This window comes from Trichosurus vulpecula, chromosome 1 (assembly GCF_011100635.1).
Source record: "Trichosurus vulpecula isolate mTriVul1 chromosome 1, mTriVul1.pri, whole genome shotgun sequence".
Lineage (NCBI taxonomy): Eukaryota > Metazoa > Chordata > Mammalia > Diprotodontia > Phalangeridae > Trichosurus > Trichosurus vulpecula.
This window is the reverse complement of record NC_050573.1, coordinates 255911315-255933647: the sequence shown is the minus strand read 5'-3', so window position 1 is coordinate 255933647 and position 22333 is coordinate 255911315.

Below are 22333 nucleotides of genomic sequence, written 5' to 3'. Positions count from 1 at the left end.
GATGGCAGAGTGGATTAGAAAGCAGAATCCAACAATGTTGCTTATAAGAAACACACTTAAAATATGAAGATTCTCATAGACCTAAAATATGGGGCAGGAGAAAAATCTATTACACACCAGCTGAAGTAAAGACTTAGTAGCTGATCAATCCAATGGCCAACCACGATTTCAATAGTTTGATAATGAAGCATGTTACCCATCTTCTGACAGAAAGATAATGGACTTAGAGCACAAAATGAAACATGCATTTTTGGAATTGGCCAATGTGAGAATCTGTTTTGCTTAACTACATGTATGTGTTACAAAAGTAACAGGTGGGGGGAAATCAGAGGAAGAGAGGATTAATGTTTAAAAATTAACAAGAAATAAAATAAAAGTTCCACTAAAATTTTAAGGAGACAAGAAGACAGACATCTTTGAGTAAGGTTGTCATATAGAAGGAGAACTAGATGTGCTATTTGGGTACAAAATGCAGAACTAGGAGAAGCAGAGAAAAGTGTTTGTGAGGCAGTTTTTGACTTAATGTAAGGGACAATTTCCTAATCATGAGAACTGTCATGTAAAGAATGGGCAGTCTCATCAGGTCATGAGTTTCCCTTCATTGGAATTCTTTACTGCAAGGGTTCTTAACCTTTGTATATTTGTGTCATGAACACTTCTGACAGTCTGATGAAGCCTAAGGACCCATTCTCTGAATAATTATTTTAAGCACATAAAATAAAGTATGTAAGATTATTTTTTTAAAAAAGACAATTACATTGAAATGATAATATTTCCAAAAGCTTTGAAAGTACATTTATCCCTTCCATATCACTATTTTACCCATCATGGTTTCAATATATCTTGGGTCAGCATGAGAAATTAAATGGGGATTTTAGGGGAGTTTTGTGGAAGCAGCAGACAACACACAAAGGCTAGCAGAAGACACAGAAAAATCAGAAATGCGTAAAATATATGTATAGTATTGTATAATATAGCTCATGACCAAATACTTAACCCAAATTTTACAACAAGGGGTTGTAAACACTCCATAAAAGAAGAAAGAGGAAAAAAAATCAGATTTCTTCTCTGGTAAGAAGGGAGGGCCAAAATTTTTACACAGGTTTTCCAGATCACAGGGGCACCATGTCCCTAAGCCCCGTGTTGTGGAAGGGATAATTGTAGCAGTGTTCCCCAGCCCACTAAACCTGCTTCCAACCCAGCCCCCTCAGCCATTGGTGAGGGAAGAAGTCATCATGGAGAAGGGGCTAGCCATTCCCCACAACTGCCAACCAACTGCAACTCACAGGGTAGGTGAGCCAGCCTGGCTGAAGCTGCAAGGCTCTCTGAGGGATGGACAGGAAGCAGTATTTACTAGAAAAGTCAAATTATCACCACCTACTTGAACATCATCTCCTTTCAGACCTTGATGACCAAGAACCCAACTCAAGAGTGTTTTGAATAGCAATGCCTACAGTCCAGGGTCCACAGCCATCTTCCTGGGAAGCAATCCCTGTAAAGATGCAGTCACTCTACTGCCCCTGAAAATGAAGTCACTTCTCTTGAGAATCCAGAAAAGAAATCTCTTGCTCCCAAAGTCCTTAGCATTATCAAATGGCCCAACATCAGAAACCTATAAGATTTTATCAGTGGAAACAGAATTAAGGAAGGGGCATCATCATCTACTTTGTCTCTGTACCCTAAAGATCATGGACCCTTCCATCTGACTTCCATATGAAAACCTTCATATATATGTTATTTCTCCTCATTAGAATGTGAATTCCTTGAAAGTAGAGACTATCGTATTTGTATGCCCAGAACTGAAGCATAATAAATGTTTTATTCATTCATTTAGGGCTAACCATGTTTTTCCCCTTCCCTTTCCTTTTCTTTCCCCTTTTCTTCATTACCCTTCTTTCCCACCTCCCAAAGCAGTTAACTCTAGTGGATACAAAATCTAGAGGCATAACTTTTTTCCAATCTAACTCCACAGATCTCCTGTGCCCCACCCCCACCCCAGAATCAAATGCCAAGTTAAGAAGCTCTGCTTTAAGGGAAGGCGCAACAGTCCCTTGCCTCGGATATTTAAGAGGGAATTTCTATCAGGTGCAGGTTGAACTAGATGACCTTCTAGATGCATTCCAACTTTGAGATTCTTTGATTTTTTTTAATTTTCCCAAGGTCATACACCTACTTCATGACAGAGACAGGATTCAAACCCAGGTTTTCTGCATCCAAATCCAATTACAATCCATTCTACCGCAGCAGTTACTATTAAGTAAATGTATACATAAAGCAGCAAGTCCTGATTATATAAGAACTAGAACATATGAGATGAGATTATTACCTGAAATCCTTGCCAAGGTCTTGTGTCATTGAAACCTGAAAGTTCACATAACAAGAATCACTTCTTGGGAGAGCAACATGGGTCAGTAGGTTAAGCAATGGCCTGGAAAGGACTCTGGGCCTATGAATTTTAATTTGTGGTATGCAACTAATTTTGTGACCTTGAACAAGTCATTTAACATCTCTATATCTCAGTTTCCCTTCTGCCAAAGGGCATGCTATATTATGAAATAATAGCTAGGGGATCTCTTTATTACACATGATTTGACACTTTTTTCCTCCCGCCTCAGAGAGATAGATTGATGTAACTATTCCCATTTTGTATAAAAGGACACAGATACAAAAAGGGAGACCTAATGGATTCTCCTGTATCTGTACACCAAATCAATAACCTTCCTGAGATTAGACTTGAGGGTCTCCAACTCCTCAGCGTGCTGCGTGGATCCATCATATTCTTTATATACTTTGATGCAATGAGAAAGTAACAACAAAACATCAAGGCAAGTAGTCATCCAGTTCAATTCTGATCACATATGTAAAAAGGAAAGAAAAGATATTCTCCTCTCTTCTCCCCTAGACACTCAGTTTAAGGAAAACTGCACCCAGATAATATCTCAACCACCACTAGAAGTTGTGTCCCCTGTCATGGAGACCAGATAGCTTCCAGATAAATGGGATCCCGCTCAAACAAAAGTTTTGATTAGGACAATTTCTATTCAAGGCACACAACTTCTCCCTGAAAACTCCTGAAGGAATGTGTTCACCAGCTTCTGTCCCATTCTACCTCTTAATATAGCTCCTCAGTGTTTTCTTAGTGGAATTCTACTGTGTAGTTGCACATTGTATGTGGGGGATATAATCTCCTCATGCCATTTGTCCAGTTTCAAGGCTGCCTCTCTCCCTTCTGAGGGAAGGGAAGATAAGGCAAAAAAAAAAAACCCTTTTTATTAGAATGTTCATTTTGTATTTTTCTATTATTGTTATATTCCTATTTTCCCTTATCTTCTGGAATGTAAGTTTTCTGAGGGGAGCAACAAGTTGATAGGCTTTTATTATGTGATTATGATAACCTGGGCACCATGTTGAGTGCTGGGGACACAAAGAAAGGAAAAAACACACTTTCTGCTTTACTCACTTTGTGTCCTCCTCCACCTTGCATAGACTAAACACTTGGCAAAGGTCCGACAGCTGGGCATAAACACAGAGAATATCTAATCCAGGAAGGGGAACCTGTGGCCTTGAGGCCAGGTGTGGCCATCTAGATCCTTAAGTGCGGCTTTTTGACTGAATCCAAATTTTACAGAACAAATCCTTTTAATAAAAGATTCTATTAGATTCTAATCCAATAATATTCTTTTACAGATGAGGGGAAGTGATAAATCGAATTCTTATTATTGCCATTGCTGCTAATATTTCTATTAATAATTATCTTTATTAAGTAAGAAACTTGTACCTTAAGTCATTGCATTGAAGCCACGGGAGCTGATGAGATCAACAAGAAAAAGAATAAAGAAGAGGGTTCAGGAGAGAGCCTTGGGGATACCCACTCAGAGGGGATAGGACATAATGATCTAGCAAAAGAGATTAAGGAGGGACAGTCAGACAAGTATGAGTTTCATGTAATAATAGGTTTAGCCCTAGAAGGTAAGCCTTGTGTGTTATCTAGTTCAACCTCCTCATTTTCACAGATAAAGAAACTGAAGCCCAGAGAGTTTAATGGGCTCCCCCAAGGTTATGGAAGTACTGAACCCAGTTCTTCTGACTTCAGATCCACTGCACTTTTCATTGTATCACTCTGAGAATAACCAGGGAGGAGAACCATGAGTGGAAAAGGACCCAGGAGGAGAGGATGATCAGTAAACACGGCAGAGAGGTCAAGAAGGCGTGAGGTCTGAGAAAAGCTATTTAGCAATTTCATATTCTATGTGTCAGTTACTGTTACTGATCTCCCCATCACATCAAAACTCACATTCTTCTTATTTTTTGTAACAATGTAAAATTCTCCTCTCACTGTGGATCAGCATTAGAATTGATAGATGAAGAAATGGAGTCTCAAAGAAGGGAAATCACTGGCTCAATCAAGGCTACACAAAGTGAGTAGCAGTTGTGGAGCTGGAATGAACAATTAAGCTTTCTGAAAGCAGAAGGAGCTGACTTGGAAAGTAGTGAGATCTCCATCACTAGAGGTCTTCCAACTAGAAGACCACTTACTAGCCACAGAGCAGAGGAGATCCTTTTTCAGGTAGGAATTGGACTGCATGGCTTTGGAAAGATCCCTTTCAACTCTTAGGTTCTCTTTCAGGGAAGAAAAGAGTTATCGCGCAAAATTCCTAAATCCAAAGCCCAGGTTTGTTTTATGGAGTAGTGTAGACAACTACTTCAAAACTCTCTCTATATATACCAGGAGATTGAGAGTCTTTGATCTGAGCTTTTGGTCCCATGTTTAGTGTTGTTAGGCACCTCCCTACTGAACTCTCCTTTGGTGTTGTTCAGTCATTTTTTTAAGTTGCATCCTCCTTTTTGTGACCCCTTTTGGGGTTTTCTTAGCAATGACACTGGAATGGTTTGCCATCTTATATATTATAGGTGAGGAAACTGAGGCAAAGTTAAGTGACTTGTTTAGGGTCACACCATTAGTAAATGTCTGAGGCCAGATTTGAACTCAGGAAGATAAGTCTTCCTGACTCCAGGCCCAGAATTTTATCCACTGAGCCACCTCAATGCCCCTAACTCTCCCTGGGATTACTATAATTATTCCCAGACTCTAAATTACGGCTCCAGATGTGGAGATAAGTGGGAGATAAAATGATGGGCTTCTCCCCATGACAACTGTAGATGGAACATAAAACAGGACAGCAAAGAGTCACATGACTGGGTTCAGGTGTCATCTTTATGAATTGGTCTTCTATTTAAGAGGACAACACTACTTATGACCCCCAAGATCCAGTCATGAACCCTCAGTGGATGCTGAGGAGCAGAGTCTCTAAAGGCTCCAGTAAAATATAGTGAAGCATGACTTCACTATGACCTCATTAAACATGTGGAAAGGACACAAATATGCCTAAGACTTTCACTCAGTCCTTCAGCTCTTGAATATTTCTTCTGGTAGGCAGGGCAGCAGCTGACAACAACACTCATCCACTCTTCTCATCAGCTTTTCAATGTTTGCTCTCTAAGAGGACTAGTGAACAGCAACATTTCTGTCTTTGTATTGGAGCTGGGAGGCATATATGGACTCATATGATGGCCTGACTGAGGTCAGAAGAAGAAAGACATTTCCATTCTATTTGCAGAAATTCTGGTTTGTCTAGGGCTAGCATTATAAATTATAGCTTCAGTTTCTAGACATTGTTAATGATAGACTCGTGCATTTGCAGTGAACAAGAAATTTTCCTTAAAATCCGTATGCATGTAGTTCCCTCACTCTCTATCCCTCTTACACCAGCAATTTTCTTTTATTTATTTGTTTGTTTGTTTGTTTATTGGATTGGTTTATTTATTTTTAGTTTTCAACATTCACTTCCATAAGATTTGAGTTCTAAATTTTCTCCCTCTCCCTGCCCTCCCCTCTCCCCAAGATGACATGCAATCTGATACAGGCTCTACATACACATTATATTAAACATATTTTCACATTAGTCACGTTGTAAAGAAGAATTAGAACCAAGGTGGAAGCCATGAGAAAGAAGAAACACAGACACGCAAAAAAGAGAGCAAATAGTATGCTTTGTTCTGCATTCAGACTCCTTATTTCTTTCTCTGGATTTAGATGACATTTTCCATCATGAGTCTTTTGGACTTGTCTTGGATCCTTGCATTGCTGAGAAGAGCTAAGTCTATCAAAGCTAGTCATCAAACAATGTTTCTATTACCAGCAATTTTCTTAAAATAGGATTTTGTTTATTTAGCAAGCTTGGTGCCCTATTGTACCTTAAAGATACTAAGAGTTACTGGTAGAGAGGAGGCAGTCAATTGTACCCCCCAAATCCCATCCAGTTGCAGTAGTGTAAATAGCATCTTTGCTTCTGTAAGGGCATGGGCATTTCTGCCTCACTTCAGTTCATGTAACCATAGAACAGCAATGGAGGTAGTCATAGAATCAGTTGGTCAATCGATAGGCATTATTAAGTTTTAAACATGAAAACAATATGGTTTATGTGCTGTGACACCTTTATGGGGTACAAACCTCTTTGTTGGGGTCAAGAAGAGAATCCACTGATTGACTAACCAGATAAGCTAATCATACCCATGAGCTTTGAAGTAATTTTAGCAATCATTCAGTTAAATGATAGAGCAGTCTATTGGGAATAGATTCCAAGTTTGGAATTTGATCATTCCAGAGTTGGAGTCAGGTGCCTGAGAGGGAATACATCTTGTAGGATAGTGTTTCTTCTCTCACTTCTTCCTCCATGCCCTAAAATTGACCATGTAAATCACAGAAACTGCACTGGTTGGAGACAACGCCTTCATCTGGTTGCTGAGAGAAGCACACTAAGAACAAACACAGAAACAGATAGATAAAAAGATAGCCACTCTAGGAAGGAAGCAGTTTCAAAAAAACATGACCTCTCACACAAAAGGAGAATGCTGGCTATAAAAAGAACTTCTAGTAATGAGGAGTTGTGACTTACTCCTTTACCCCATGTTCCCAACTTATATATCTCTCTATAATTGTACTCTAAGTTTGAGCCCACTTTTTCCATGGACTTGTGTATTTGTGGGAGAGTCTGTTCCATACTTTTGGGAAGAGTTTTTATACCAATTATTCCTACTATACTGCCTTAGTAAAATGCCTTTGTAAAAGCTTTTTGAGTCTACTGGCTGGTTGTTCATTGAAAGCACACTGGTGGGGGCCTGTGAGCTACAGCACTAGAAATCCAGGCTGTAACCTCAGGCTACTACTAGGGCTCTGATACATAGCAAACACTCAATGAAAACCCTAAACTATGAGTTTGAGTTCATTCTCAAAGAAGACCAATGACATCAGGAAGGTGATATTCTGATTTGCAAGTGAATTGGATTTAAATGAGGGAGGGCTGTGCAAAGTGACCAGCCTCACTTTCTCCTCTGGAACCATCTGGGTCCAGTGGCCAGATTTAGATTAGGATAACTGGAGATGGCCCTAGCTGCAGTGGAAGACCTTGGCCTTTTTAAGCTAAGGTCTTTCACAGATCTCAGTTTGTTTGAGGCAACACCCATTCAGTGATTAAGGCTAGGTAAGAAATTAGACAAGGAATGGCCTCTTTTACCTATGGGGAAAAAAAAATCAGTCTGGGAAGGGAAGACCCTCAGGGTTTCTGGCCAAAACAAAAACAATTGCTATTTATACTCACTCTGAGCCATCAGAACTCAAACAATGACCAAGTAAGGCTTGGGCTGGGACCCATTGTTGGCTAATCAATGAGAGCCAGAGTGATTTGGAGTTAAGGTATGATTCTTAGGAAAGAAATCTAGACCCAAAACATCTTGCAAGTTTTCAACAATCAAAATTTACATTCCTTTGGGCAGAGCACCCACAGATAAGGGTATGATTCCCTATGTGGGCAGAGAAAGAGGAAGGAGAGTGTAAGTACAAGTTGAGAGAGTGACTTCAGAGGGAGTGTTTCAAACCCTGAAACTTTATTCCCCAAATTTCTAACAGATTATTGATCCTTACTGGCTGATCTCCCTGTATCCTTCTTTTTTCTACTTCTTTCTGCCATAACTTTCCTTTCTGAACTTGGCCAGTAGTCCACGCCACTTGTGATCTTGTCTTCTTCTTGGCCAACTAAATTACTAGTCCTGCTGACCATATGTGGCCTGCCCTGTCCTGTAGTAAGTAATTCAAACCCCTGGATGCTCTATACTGACAGGAGCTAATCTGATCTGAAACATATTGGATTTGACTTTTAGATGGTATGTACCATAACAACAGCTAGGTGGCACAGAGGATAGAATGCCAGGCCTAGAGTCAGGAAGACTGATCTTCCTGAGTTCAAATCCAACTTCAAACACTTACTAGCTATATGATCCTGTACAAGTCACTTAACCCTGCTTGCCTCAGTTTTCTCATCTAGAAAATGAGCTGGAGAACAAAATGGCAAACCATTCCAGTATCTTTACCAAGAAAACTCCAAATGGGGTCATGAACAATCAGACACAGCTGAAACCACTGAACACAACCACCACCACCACAATGAACAGCCACAAAACAAGACTGGGAATTCTTGGCTCCCTCCAACTGGGGTGGGGCATGGAGCAGCAAAGTTGTGGCAATCTAAAGATCAAAGAACCATTTGTATCAATTGACTATAAACAGCTCTTTGATCTCCAAATCCCTCCAGGACCCCAGTAGGTGGATAGGTAATAAGCTGCTCTAACCATCTCTGTATCTTACCTGTTCTCTCTGACCACTGTAAATATTAAAGGCAGAGGAGTTTCCATGTTTGGTTTGCCTGTTTGCTAAGGGTTACCAAAAACTGATTCTGAAGAAAGTCAAGTGAAAATTAATGGGGAGAAAGCAATGGGAACACACAACCCTGAATGACTAGAGTCAGTGTGGGTCAGCCCTGTCTGAAGAAAAGAGATTCTGAAAGAACTCAGTAAAACTAAAAGTGAATTAGGCCTCAGAGTGAATTAAGAAGGAAGAACTTTCATTATGTTTTGGAGGATGAGAGGAGAAAGTGCCTCTGGTACTTTGAAAATTGTGAGGGTGGTAACCAGGATGTCAGAATGGACTGACCATCTTTCTTTCTATAGAACCCAACACCCATGAACAAAGGACTGGGGAGCCACATTTGTGACTTGAGAGTCCCCCTCATGTGTGCATAAGGTAAGCAGCTCAGAGGAGGGGATTTCAAAGAAGACTTTGTATTGTTCACAGAGGCTGTCAAGCATAGGGAGGGTGGAATTCCATCTGTTCAGTGCAACTCGGTTCAGTGAACTGGTTCACTTTTAATGGTTCACTGAGTTGTGACACCTAGTTGAAATTACAACAAATGTTTAAAAAAAAAACCTTATATATGACCATTTAAGAAATTGCAAGACAAAATTACTCCCTCCTCAAAAAAAAAAAAAACAACAACCTTTAAGCTACCATGTGACCCTGAATTCCATGTTTAGGGGTTTTCTCCCCTTGATTATTAGACAATTAGTCCCAAGAATACCATCGAGAATGAGGGATTTATTCAGTGGGCTCTGTTTTGCATACAGCCTTAATTCATGCATGGTTATAGACAAACAGAAGGGTAGAAAGCACGCAATCAGAGTTTACAGTCACCTTTGCCTTTGCTAGCCTTGACATAGGGAATGTTATAAATGCCTAACAGCCTTTAAGGTAACTTAACAGATACCCTACCTTCAGGACCAGGTAGAATTGCACTCTATTTGCTTGAATGGCTCTTTGAACAATACCAAGTTATTAAGTTTTTCAGTGATCCAGGGTGGTAGGAGGAGGGGGCAGGGAGCTCTCTCTATCTGATATCTGCTCAGTGGCGTCTTACAGAAAGTCAGTATGCTTGCATGGACCTTTGCAGGAGGCCAAGTACTGAGCAGCATAGATTATGATCTCAACCAGATCTTCATTCTCATTTGCCTAGAGGTGAGGGGGGCAGGGATGCGGAAGGGGTGGGGAGTACTGAGCCTCCAGGACCCTGTATAGTAATGGATGCTGGGGCAAACAGTAACATATGATGAAGAGGATCTGAGGATGAAGCTTTCACAAGGCATCAGAGGTTCTTGCCACAGTCTGAGTTTCTCCTATCAAAAGGCCCATGCTGGTTTCTCTCTCAACAGGTGATGCTTCATAGGCAATACATTAGAAACTGAGTCTTTTCGGGGGAAGAGCGGGATGCTTAAGGAAGGTTTCCATCTTATGCATTCTAAGAGGACTGAAAGGAAAAAGAATCTTTAGGGTAGTCATTGAAGCTAGAGGAAAGTACACAGAGGCTTAACCTCTAGGGACACCCCATAGAGTTGGTTAAACTCTCCTCTGGGTATGGACATTATAACCTCAAATGCTTCCAGCCACTCTGAACCCTGATCCTGGGACTGACTCCCAGCTTCATCTACTCACCACTTAGTAGCAGAAGAGTGAGTATAAGGGACCTGCCATCCCTTTCTCAGCAATAAATAGACTACCTTGGGAAAGGTCATTTGAGTGGTGCCGGCTTCATTTGAAAGGAAAGGAAAAAAGATTGGAGTTCATTTCTGTGTTGTTGCCTCTGACATTTTCCCCTTCATTGATACCCTAAGGATTACAATATTTATCCTGAAGAGCTGTTCAGTTTTCCTGGGGTTCTATTCCTGATGCTGCTTTTGGCTTGCTCTCTTAACTTCCCTTAGATGTCAGTGAAGGTACATCACTGCCCCCTCAAAGCAGGTAGGGACAGGTACATTCACTGAAAAGCATGGAGGGAGGTGCTAGATGCAATGAGTGTACTGGGTTTTTAAAAACTCTATAATTTTTGTTTCCTTAACTGTTTTTTTTTCTAGAATACTGATACCTTTCATCTCTACACCCTGAAACTGACTCAATCATATTTTTCCCCCTTTTCTTTACACCTGGTTCTGTTTCCTTTAGATGTTTCATATGACATCCTGCTTGACTATCTTTGGCTTCCCTCAAAAGTGGTCTGGGTGACTAATTTTGAATGGGTGGTGAGACAGGTCAACTTTGTGATCTGTTAATATTTAGAGCATTTGATTTTTGTTCTGCTCTTTTTATCTGATTTTCTGCTTTTCTAGCCTTCTTCCTTTGCCAAAGCTCTTCAGTTAGGGCAACGAGCTCTGTTGATCAAGTGGGTTTTTACTAGATGAAATCCAGGTGACCTGGGAACAGCTCAGAGCCAAACTCCACCCCCTTGCATGGCCTGATTCCATCTTTTCACTATTTTATTTAAGAAAATATAAGAAAATGCCTTGTTTGGTAATAAGTCCAATCTCGATTATAAGAAAAAAAAATAACCTGCATTCTCTGTGATTAGGCCCTGCTACTAAATTAAAAATAAATAAATAAACAAACAAAACCAACCTATACTTATCTCAAAAAGAAACTCTACTCTCCAGGACTTGGAGAACCAGATTTAGAGCAAGGAGAAAACCAATAACAAAATCAGAGCAATCAGACAGCTGAGGACTATCTGAAAATTGTAGGCCCATCATTTCAGTGTCTATATGAAAAGGCTTTGTTTGAAACTGTTTCAGGAGCTAACCTGGGTGGCATTTAGAAAATCACAGCATGATTAAAGAGAGCTGGCATGCTTTGCAAAAAAAAAAAAAAGAAGAAGAAGAAGAAGGTCAGGCCTCACTAACTTCTTGGAATTTTTGGAAGATACAACTGACCGTGAAGACCAAGAGGATATAATGAACAAACTATTCTTTGAGTTGGGTTTTTTGTTTTTAAGGAAAGTTGATTAGATATTATTGAAAGCTTTTTAAGTAGGTTAAGTTATGAATAAGGCCAGAATGGAGGATGGGGAAGAGGAAGTATTTTTAGTTGAACCCTAAAAATATAACAGTTGGTCCTTTCAGAAAGTCCATAAATGTCAAATTTGGAGTAAAAGAACTTCCTCTTCTCCTCCACCCAAACTAACGATTGTCTTCACTTTTGTATATTTATACTAAATTCAATGCTATGCCATATGATAAGCACTTAATAAATGTGTCCCTTCCTTCCTCTCCTCTCTTCCCTTCTCCTCCCCTCTCTTCTCCCTTCTTTTCCCTTCTCTTTCTTTCCCCCTTCCTTTCCTTCCCTTACTCTCCCCTTCCCTCCTCTCCTATCTCCCACATTTTCTTCTTCTTCCTCACATTAATGAATTAAACCTAATTCAACATCTGGCAAGCTAGCTGTATAGTTTAGTAATTAATAAGACTAGGAAAAAGCTGGGATCTAGGTTTGGTTTGGGGGCAGAGAGGAGACCATTTCAGAATACACACTTATGCAGAGCCTATCAGACAAAAGAAAGAAAAAGGAGAGAAGGTGTACTCTCGGGATTCTCCCAGCTCACATAGTGAACATGATTATTTAATATGGAAAGTCTCTGATTCTAAATGAGTATTTCTGAAATAACTGCTTATTGATACTGGGCATGATTGCTGAAACACTTGAAGTTTGTTCCCATGCTAAAAGTGCCTTGAGGGCATAACTAATGCTGCATAAACTCCCTGTGTTTTTATGTGCCCAACTGAGGACCCCAGGCAGCAGGACAGGGTATACCTGAACTTAGATTCCAAGGAGGAGGCTAGGTACAGCTTATATCACAGCTCCTCTGACAGTGATTCTGAACCTCTGTGGGCTTGGGACATTTGACCATTATTGAGCATTATCAATATTACATTATTATTATTGGTTAGACTGAGCCTTTTCCTAAAAAAAAAAAATAAAATGCCAAGTACGCCTTATTTATTTTAAAATTAAAATGAATTAAAATTAATTTTTACTGGAGAATTTGGGAGAATATTTTAGGAGCTCCCTTAAGATAATGAGAGTTACTCTGGGGTTTCATAAAACCAAGATGGGCAATCATTGCCCTGTATTCTTCAGATAAAAAGAAGGCTTCTTAAAGCATCCATATAGTTCCTGTAGCTTTAAGCCATGTCTAGGTACTTAGCTTCCTGCCTTCACAGCATGGTACCCTCAGTACTCCAGAGATATTTGGGTGGAAGGGAACCCTCTGCTCCTTTGGTCCTCCAGGGTACAACACACTTAGGCACATAAGCTTTGTGACAAGGCCAGTATCTACCAGGGTTCCATCTCTCCCTCCAAACTGGGTTAGGGAAAAACAACAAGGACAGGATTAATTTAATTGGCCGGGGAGTGGTGTAAGGCTCAAGCTGTGCCTCCCTTAATGCAACTTCCTGAAGGCTTCTGTGGTTTTCTGGTTGCCTAAGGGCTTAAAAGATCCCACTTCCTAGAGTTAGGAAGGCTCATCTTCATGAGTTCAAATCCAACCTCAGACACTTACTAGCTGTGTGACCCTGGGCAAGTCACAAGCCTATTTGCCTCAGTTTCCTCATCTGGAAAATGAACTGGAGAAGGAAATGGCAAACCACTCCAGTGTTTCTGCCAAGAAAACCCCAAAATGGGGTCATGAAGAGTAAGACATGACTGAAATGACTGAACAACAGCAAACATCAAAGCAGAGCTGTTTGACATGATAGATGTTTGAAGGCTACAAAAGTCATCACACTCCATCCTGCTGATGAGACACATTTCCCTATCTATAGAATCAGAGAAGTGCACAACTTTTTTTTTTGAAGGGGGAAGGCAGAGCAATTGGGGTTAAGTGACTTGCCCAAGGTTACACAGCTAGTAAATGTGTCAAGTGTCTGAGGTAGGATTTGAACTCAGGTCCTCCTGACTCCAGGACCAGTGTTCTACTCAGTGTGCCATCTAGCTGTCCCACAACTTTTTTTTAATTCTGTTTTTTAATGGTCTAAATATTTAACAACTCATTTCTAAGGAAAAAATTGCACGAACAAAAACACATTTGGGGATGGCAGGCAGTGTGGAAGGTACTGCAGTGAGTCATTGTGCTTTTTATATATCCTTTCTTGTGCTGGCTAAGTAAACCTCCTTTTGTTAACTGTTCAATTACTTAGGAGGGCTTCATTTCATCTCAACATCAAAATTGAATTAATAGGGTACTATCCTTAGGTCCACCCGTAGATTGCCTAGGGTAGGCAATCACCCTGGAAGTCATATAGTTCAACCCCTTAATTTAATAGATAAGGAAATGAGGGTCCAGGGAAGTTCACTGACTTACCCCAGCGGTGATTGTCAGAGGTAGCATTTGAACCAGCATCCTTTGACTCCATGGTCCTTCCCCTGTAACATCATGCTTCCATTTCCTAAGCTATATGTCTCCAGTATAGAGCCAGGTTCCTCAGAATTGTTAAGAAGGCAACCTCACACTCAAAGACAGCCCCCTGCTGAGGGCCCACGAGTACAAGGAATCATGAACTAGTCCAGCTCCAGAGATAATAATTCCTACCCGTATATAAGTAACACTGCTCCTTGGTTTCCTCCCCAAGCTGCTATGCTATTTGAAGGATGTATTACTGTTGGTAGCTCTGACCCTTTGCCTTGAAGACTATCACACTGAGCCATCCTGTTCTTGGTTGCTCACTAGAGGTTAGTTTGTCTGCTCAATTCAGCAGGTTCAATACTAAGCGTCATCTGCTATGTGTGCTTTCCTCTGGCTATTCTCTTTAAATGATAACAGTGGTTTGGATAAGGGAAAAAGAAGAGATAGGAAGACCTGGTAGGAAACTGTTGCAATAATCCAACTCTTTTCATGGCAGTCATAGGGACCATATGACCCATATTTCATTTTTTAAACTAACTTTTTTTTCAGACTGGGAGGGGGAGAATTTTGTGATCCTTCCTCCCTAAACATCTTGTCTAGCAGAATCGTATCGTTATACACCTCTGAGTTCCAGACTCACATCCATCTGCATCTTCACCTGGATCTCTCATTGGCACTTCAAAAACACATTCAGAGCCAAGCTCTTCCTTCCTAACCTGCTGCTCCTTCTGAGTTCACTACTCTTGTCATGCTGCCACCATTCACCCAGTCTCCCATGCTCAGAACTTTGCTATTATCTCTAACTCTTCCAGGCCCTCATCTCTCCCATTCCATCCAGTATCTGTTGATTTTACCTCTGCACTATCTCTTCTATTTCTCCTTTTCTTTCTACGCTCTCTGCCACCACCCTAGTACTGGTCTTGATTGCTACTTGCCTAGATTATTACAACAGTATCCTGCCAGGTCTTCCCACCTTTTCTTTTTCCCTTATCCAAACCATTGTTTGCATAGCTACCAAGCACATCTACTTTGTGCACAAATGAGATCCTATCACTTCTCTAATTTCAATGATTCCCTGTTGAATACTAAACCAGGTTCAACCTCCATTGCCTGGCATTCCAAGCCATTCACAATTTGGCACGCCCTACCCCTCTAGTCTTATCTTTTACTGCTCTGCAGAATTGGAGCTTATGTAGTCATTGCTCTTGTCCTTTTTGTCTGGAGGACTTGGGTTTGAATCCCACCTCTACCACATACTGCTTGTGTGACTAAAGGCAGAGTAATTTTGCTTGTCTGAGCCTCACTTATCTCATCTATAAAATGGGGATAATAGCATCTGCCTCCCAGGGATGTTGTGATGCTCAAATGAAATAATGAATGTGAAGTGCTTTATAGACTCTAAGATACTACAGGAATGGGAGCAATTATTCTCCATTCCATCCAGCTTGGACTACTTGTTATCCCTTGTACGTACATCATTCTTTCCTGCCTCCATGTCTTTGCTTAGAATGCCTTTCACCTGCCTGCTGAATTCCTAACCCTTCTAGCCCCACTTAAATGCCACCTGTTTCAGCAAACCTTCCCTGCTGGTCTTTTCCTCTGAGACTTGACATACATATTACTTTGTTTACACCTCCCTTAGGCACTCACTATTTATCATTTTGTTTGTGAATGTTTCATATTACTGTTGGATTGTGTGGCTAGGTTTCATTTCACCATTTCAGCTGTTTGATAGTAGTCACTTATTAAACATTTGTTAAATTGAGTTGTCATTCAATGCTAACAGATTGTATATGTTATTGATGTTGAGGCCATTCAATTCAATAAACATTTATTAAACCCCTACTACACGCCAGGTACAATACTAAGTACTGGCTATACAAATAAAAACAGAAAGAAATTTCCTTCCCTCAAAGAGCTTCCAATTGAATGGTGAAACTCAACACATAAAAAAAAAAAAGATGGAAGTTGGGGCAGGGGGAAGAGGGGCTGCATGAGAGGGTACCTGGTGCAGGGACATCATGTTTCTTGGAGTCTGAACCAAATAAAGCGGCTGATAGAAAGTGGAAAGAGAGCTGCAAAGTCCAGATCCCAGCCCTCTCTAAAGAAAAACTTTTGGAGGAATTTAGTGCTCTACTCTCCAGCCCCTCTCCAGTCAGAAGGGAGAAGAGACTGCTGAGGTGTTGAGTATTCAGTATGATGATGAGATTTCAGGTGATCAGCTTGTTCTGGGTGGGGCCTGATGCCCAAAGCACGCAGAACTTGCTGATGGAAAACATGGTTTCAAAGGGGATAAAGTGCTGGACTTTGAGGTGGGAAGACCTTGAGTTCAAATCTCAACTCAGATATTAATTTATGTGACCTTGGACAAGTCACTCAACCTCCGTCAACCTCTGTTGTTATTGTTGTTGAGTCATTTTTCAGTCCTGTCTTACTCTTCATGACCCCATTTGGCATTCTTTTGGTAAAGATAATAAAGTAATTTGCCATTTTAATCTCCAGCTCTTTTTACAAATAAGGAAACTGAGGCAAACTGGGTTAAGACACTTGTCCTGGGTCACACAGCCAGTAAGTTTCTAAGGTGGGATTTTAACTCAGGAAAATGAATCTTCCTGACTCCAGGGCCAGCACTCTATCCACTGAGCCACTTAGCTGGCCCAACCTCAGTTTATTCATCTGTAAAGTGAAGATTATAAGAGTACATACTTCACAGAGTTGTTATGAGGATCCAATGACATAACATGTAAAGTCCTATATATAAGCCTATGTAAATGCTTGCTTGCTATTAACGTTTCTGTGGCATCCTCTTTTGAAAAGGTTATTTAGTATTTTACTTTTCCCCAGTTACATGTAAAAACAATTTTTAACATTTATTTTTAAAGCTTTGAGTTCCAAATTCTCTCCCTTCCCCCCTCTCTACCCCTCCTCATTGAGAAGGCAAGCAATTCGATATAGGTTATACATGTGTAGTCATGCAAAACATTTCCATAATAGTCATGTTGTGAAAGAAAACAGACTAAAAAACCCTTAAGAAAAATAAAGTAACAAAAGTATGCTTCAATATGTATTCAGACGCCATCAGTTCTTTCTCTGGGTATGGATAGCATTTTTAATCATAAGCCCTTCAGAGTTGTCTTGGATCATTGTATTGCTGAGAATAGTAGGTAAGTCATTCACAGCTGATCGTCTTACAATATTGCCTTTACTTTGTGTACGATATATTTCACTTTGCATCAGCTTATCTAAGTCTTTCCAGGTTTTTCTGAGAGTATCCTACTTATCATTTCTTACTGCACAATAATATTCCATCATAATCATACACCACAATTTGTTCAGCCATTCCCCAATTGATGGGCATCCTCTCAGTTTCCAATTCTTTTCTATCCAAAAAAACTACTATAAATATGTTTCTCATGTCTTGGGATACAGAACTAGTACTGGTGTTGCTAGGTCGAAGGGTATGCATTGCTTTATAGTCTTTTGAGCATAGTTCTGAATTGCTCTACAAAATAATTGAATCAGTTCTCAACCCAACAACACAGTGCATTAATGTCTCCTTTTCCCCACATCTCCTTCACCATTTATCATTTTCCTTTTCTGTACTATTAGCCAGTCTAATAGCTATGAGGTAGTACCTCAGAATTGTTTTAGTTTGCATTTCTCTAATCAGTAGTGAGAGCATTTTTTCCATATGGCTATAGATAGCTTTGATTACTTCATCTTTTGATAATTTATCGATTGGGAAATGGCTCTTATTTTTATAAATTTGTCTCAGTTCTCTATGTTTGAGAAATGAGGACTTTATTAGAGAAATTTGCTTCAAAATTTTTTTCACAGTTACTATTGCTAACTGTATTTTTCTCTATCCTATCCCTGTTTATTCTAGTCTCTCTCTCCTTTCACCCTGCCCCTCCTCAAAAGTGTTTTGCTTCTGATTACCCTCTCCCCCAATCTGCCCTCCCTTCTATCACCCCGCCCCTTCTCTGATTTCCCTCCCCTCCTACTTTCCTTTAAGGTCAGATAGATCTCTATACCCTATTAATGGTGTATGTTATTCCTTCTGTGAGCCAATTTTGATAAGAGTAAGGTTCACTCACTCCCCTTCACTTCCCCCTTCTTCCTCTCTACTGTAAAAGCTTTTTCTTGCCTCTTTTATGTGAAATAATTTACCTCATTCTACCTCTCCTTTTCCCTTTCTCCTAGTACATTCCTCTCTCACCTCTCAATTTTATTTTTTTAGATATCATCCCTTCATATTCAACTCAAACCTGTGCCCTCTGTCTATATATACTCGTCTAACTGCCCTAATAATTAAAAAGTTCTTATGAGTTACAAGTATCATTTTGCCATGTAGGAATGTCAACAGTTTAACATTATTAAGTCCCTTGTGATTTCCCTTTCCTGTTTATCTTTTTATGCTTCTCTTGAGTCTTATATTTGAAAGTCATATTTTCTATTCAGTTCTGGTCTTTTCATCAAGAATGCTTGAAAGTCCTCTATTTCATTGAATATCCATTTTTTCCCCCTGAAGGCTTATACTCAGTTTTGTTGGGTAGGTGATTTGTGGTTATAATCCTAGCTTCTTTGCCCTCTGGAATATTATATTCCAAGCCCTCCAATCCGTTAATGTTGAGGCTGCTAAAGCTTGTGTTTTCCCAATTGTGGCTTCATGATACTTGAATTGTGTCTTTCTGGCTGCTTGTAATATTTTCTTCTTGACCTGGGAGCTCTAGAATTTGACTATAATATTCCTGGGAGTTTCATTTTCAGATCAATCAGTGGATTCTTTCAATTTCTATTTCTTGAAAGATGATGCCTAGGCTCTTTTTTTGGTCATGGCTTTCAGATAGTCAAATAATTTTAAAATTATTTCTCCTGGATCTATTTTCCAAGTCAGTTGTTTTTCCAATGAGATATTTTGTTTTGTTTTTTTTTTTCAGAGGGGGAGGACAGGGCAATTGGGGTTAAATGACTTGCCCAAGGTCATACAGCTAGTAAGTGTGTCAAGCATCTGAGGCTAGATTTGAACTCAGGTCCTTCTGACTCCAGGGCCAGTGCTCTACTCACTTCACCACCTTGCTGCCCCTCCAATGAGATATTTTACATTGTCTTCTATTTTATCATTCTTTTGGTTTTGTTTTATTGTTTTTTGATTTCTCATAAAGTCATTAGCTTCCATTTGCTCAATTCTAATTTTTAAGGAATTATTTTCTTCAGTCAGCTTTCGGATCTCCTTTTCAATTTGGCCAATTGTACTTTTTAATGAGTATTTTTTCTTTAGTGAATTTTTGTGTCTCTTTTTCCATTTGGCCAATTCTGCTTTTTAAGGTATTCTTTTCCTTACTGGCTTTTTGTACCTCTTTTACCATTTGGCCTACTCTATTTCTCAAGGTGTTATTTTTTTCACTATTTTTTTGGTGTTTCCTTTGCCAAGCCATTGACTCATTTTTCATGATTTTCTTGCATCACTCTCATTTCTCTGCCCAATGTTTCTTCTGCCTCTCTTATCTGATTTTCAAAATCCTTTTTGAACTCTTCCATGGTTTGCGACCAATTCATATTTTTCTTAGAGCCTTTGGATATAAGTGCTTTGACTTTGTTATCTTCTGAGCATATGTTTTGATCCTCCTTGTCCCCATAGTAACTTTCTACGGTTTTCTTTCTGTTGTTTGCTCATTTTCCCAGCTTATTATTTGACTTTTAACTGTTTGTTAAAGTAGGGCTCTGCTTTGAGAGTGGAGGGTGCACTGTCCCAAGCTTCAGGAGTTTTGTGCAGCTGTTTTCACTGATACTTCTAGGGACCTGTCAATTTTCAGTTTATGCAAGGTGGTATGATCTAAGGAGAGGTGTTTACTACTCTCCTGGCCTGTGCTCTGGTTTGTGAGTGACCACAACTACTTTTTTTCTATCCTGGAACTATGAGGAGGGTCTCCCCTCCACTGTGGCTGTGACTCTACTATGCTAGTGCTCCTCCTCACCCTGGGACTGCCCCTGAGGTCTGTGACCCAGAGCTGAATGTGGGCAAAGCAACAGAGTCCTGACTCAGTGCTAACAAAGAGACCCCTGTGATCTCCTGACGAGTAGTCTGACTCCCTTACCTTCTTTGGGCTGAGAGCTCCCAAAGCAGCTTCTTCCACTGCTAATTCAGTAGCTCCCAAGGCCTGCTCCTGGTTTGTTAGGGCTGGGGCTGTGCTAGCATAGCCTGCACTGAACAGTGCCCCTCTCTTACCCTGGTGTAACAGACATCTCCTACTGACCTTCTAAGTTGTCTTCATCTAGAAAATTGTTTCACTGTGTCTGTTTTTGGGTTCTACTACTCTAGAATTTGTTTAGAGTCATTACTTAAAAATATTTGGAAAGGTTTAGAGGAGAGTCCAGGTGAATCCCTGACTTTACTCTGCCATCTTTGCTCTGCCTCTCTCTTGGTATCCTTATATTCCATGTTAATATCAACTAATTATTCAACAAGCATTTATTAAGCACCAATTATGTCCCAGGTATTGTGTTTTTACTGATGTGGTTCAGTTGGGGGTTTTCTTGGCAAAGATACTGCTGTGGTTTGCCATGTTCTTCTCTACCTTGTTTTATAGATGAGGAAGCTGAGGCAAACTGGTTTAAGTGACTTGCCCAGAATGACACAGCTAGTGTCTGAGGCCAGGTTTGAACTCTGTAATGGCAAGCAGGATAGAATTTTTCACTGTTTTTTTTCTTTTGGAGTGCTTCTCAGAACTTAGGTAATCAAGTGCCTTGGAATCTTGCCTTTGTTTCAATCAAGAGTCTTTGAATCAGGAGTCTTGGATGACCTGCTTAAATCGTGGGAAGGCCTAGGTCACATGGTTTTGAGTCACATGGTTGTGACACCATCTGACTCTGAAGAAGTGGATATATACTCTGAGGTTAGCATTTTGCTTGGGGCTCACTCATTGCAAGAGTATTGGTGTGGAGACTCTGGGCAGCCATTAAGGAGCCCCCAGTTTTGAAAACCCAGATGTTGGCGCTTCTCTCTCTAGTAACTGTGTATGTATTGCTGTAGTCAGACAGTTAGAAGACTATCTGTTGACTGGTGTTTATTTGCTCTGTTTATATAATTTCTGCTTGTAATTTCTGTTTGCGTTTTCTCTGAAGTTCAGGGTGCTGGCTTTTACCCCTGAACTAAGTGAATCATATATGTATGTTTAATTAAAGTAAGATTGTTAACCCCTTAAAGATGCTTTCCTTAGAAAAGCAAATCAAAGAAGCTGTGCTAGGGGGCAGAGCCAAGATGGCAGCTGGAAAGCAGGGGCTTGCCTAGGGCTCTCCCCCAGGACCCTCCAAACACTGATACAAAATGGCTCTGAACAAATTCTAGAACTGCAGAACCCACAGAGGGAAGCAGGGATCCAGCCCAGGACAGCCTGGATGGTTGCTGGGTAAGGTCTATCATGCACGGAGCTGGGAGCAGAGCAGAGCACAGCCTAGTGTGGGCTGCGACCAGAACAACCAGACCAGGAGCCAGGCAGAACAGGCCCTAGTGGCCTGAATCAGTGTGCTGTGGCAATTACCAGACTTCTCAACCAATAAACACCAAAGACAACAGAGAAGGTTAGTGGGAAAAGCTGCAGGGATAGAGTGAAAGGAGTTCAAAGTTTGGCCACCTCCCCGGGAGGCAGGGGAGGTGGTGGAGTTACAGAACTACAGCTGCAGTTGCTTCTGGCCCCAGGCCCACCTGGTGGGGGGAATTAAGTGGTAGATCAGAGTGTGAGTGCAGAGCCTGCTTAACATCTGAGTCATGGTGGTTCTTGGGGGAGGAGGAGTGCTGCTGTGGCAGAGCTTGCTGTATAGAAATAGCTCTGAAAACAACAGTGCATCCCCTCAAGCTTGGAATAAAGTACTCTCTACTCTACAAGCAGTCATACCCTGATGAAAAACTCAAGGGTTAAGTAGTTGGCTGGGAACATGGCCAGGCAGGGAAAACACACTCAGATTCAGACTCAGACTTTGGAATCTTTCTTTGGTGACAAAGAAGACCAAAACATACAGACAGAAGAAGCCAACAAAGTCAAAGAGCCTACATCAAAAGCCTCCAAGAAAAAACATGAACTGGTCTCAGGTCATGGAAGAGCTCAAAAAGGATTTGGAAAAGCAAGTTAGAGAAGTAGAGGAAAAATTGGGAAGAGAAATGAGAGTGATGCGAGAAAACCATGAAAAACAAGTCAATGACTTGCTAAAGGAGACCAAAAAAT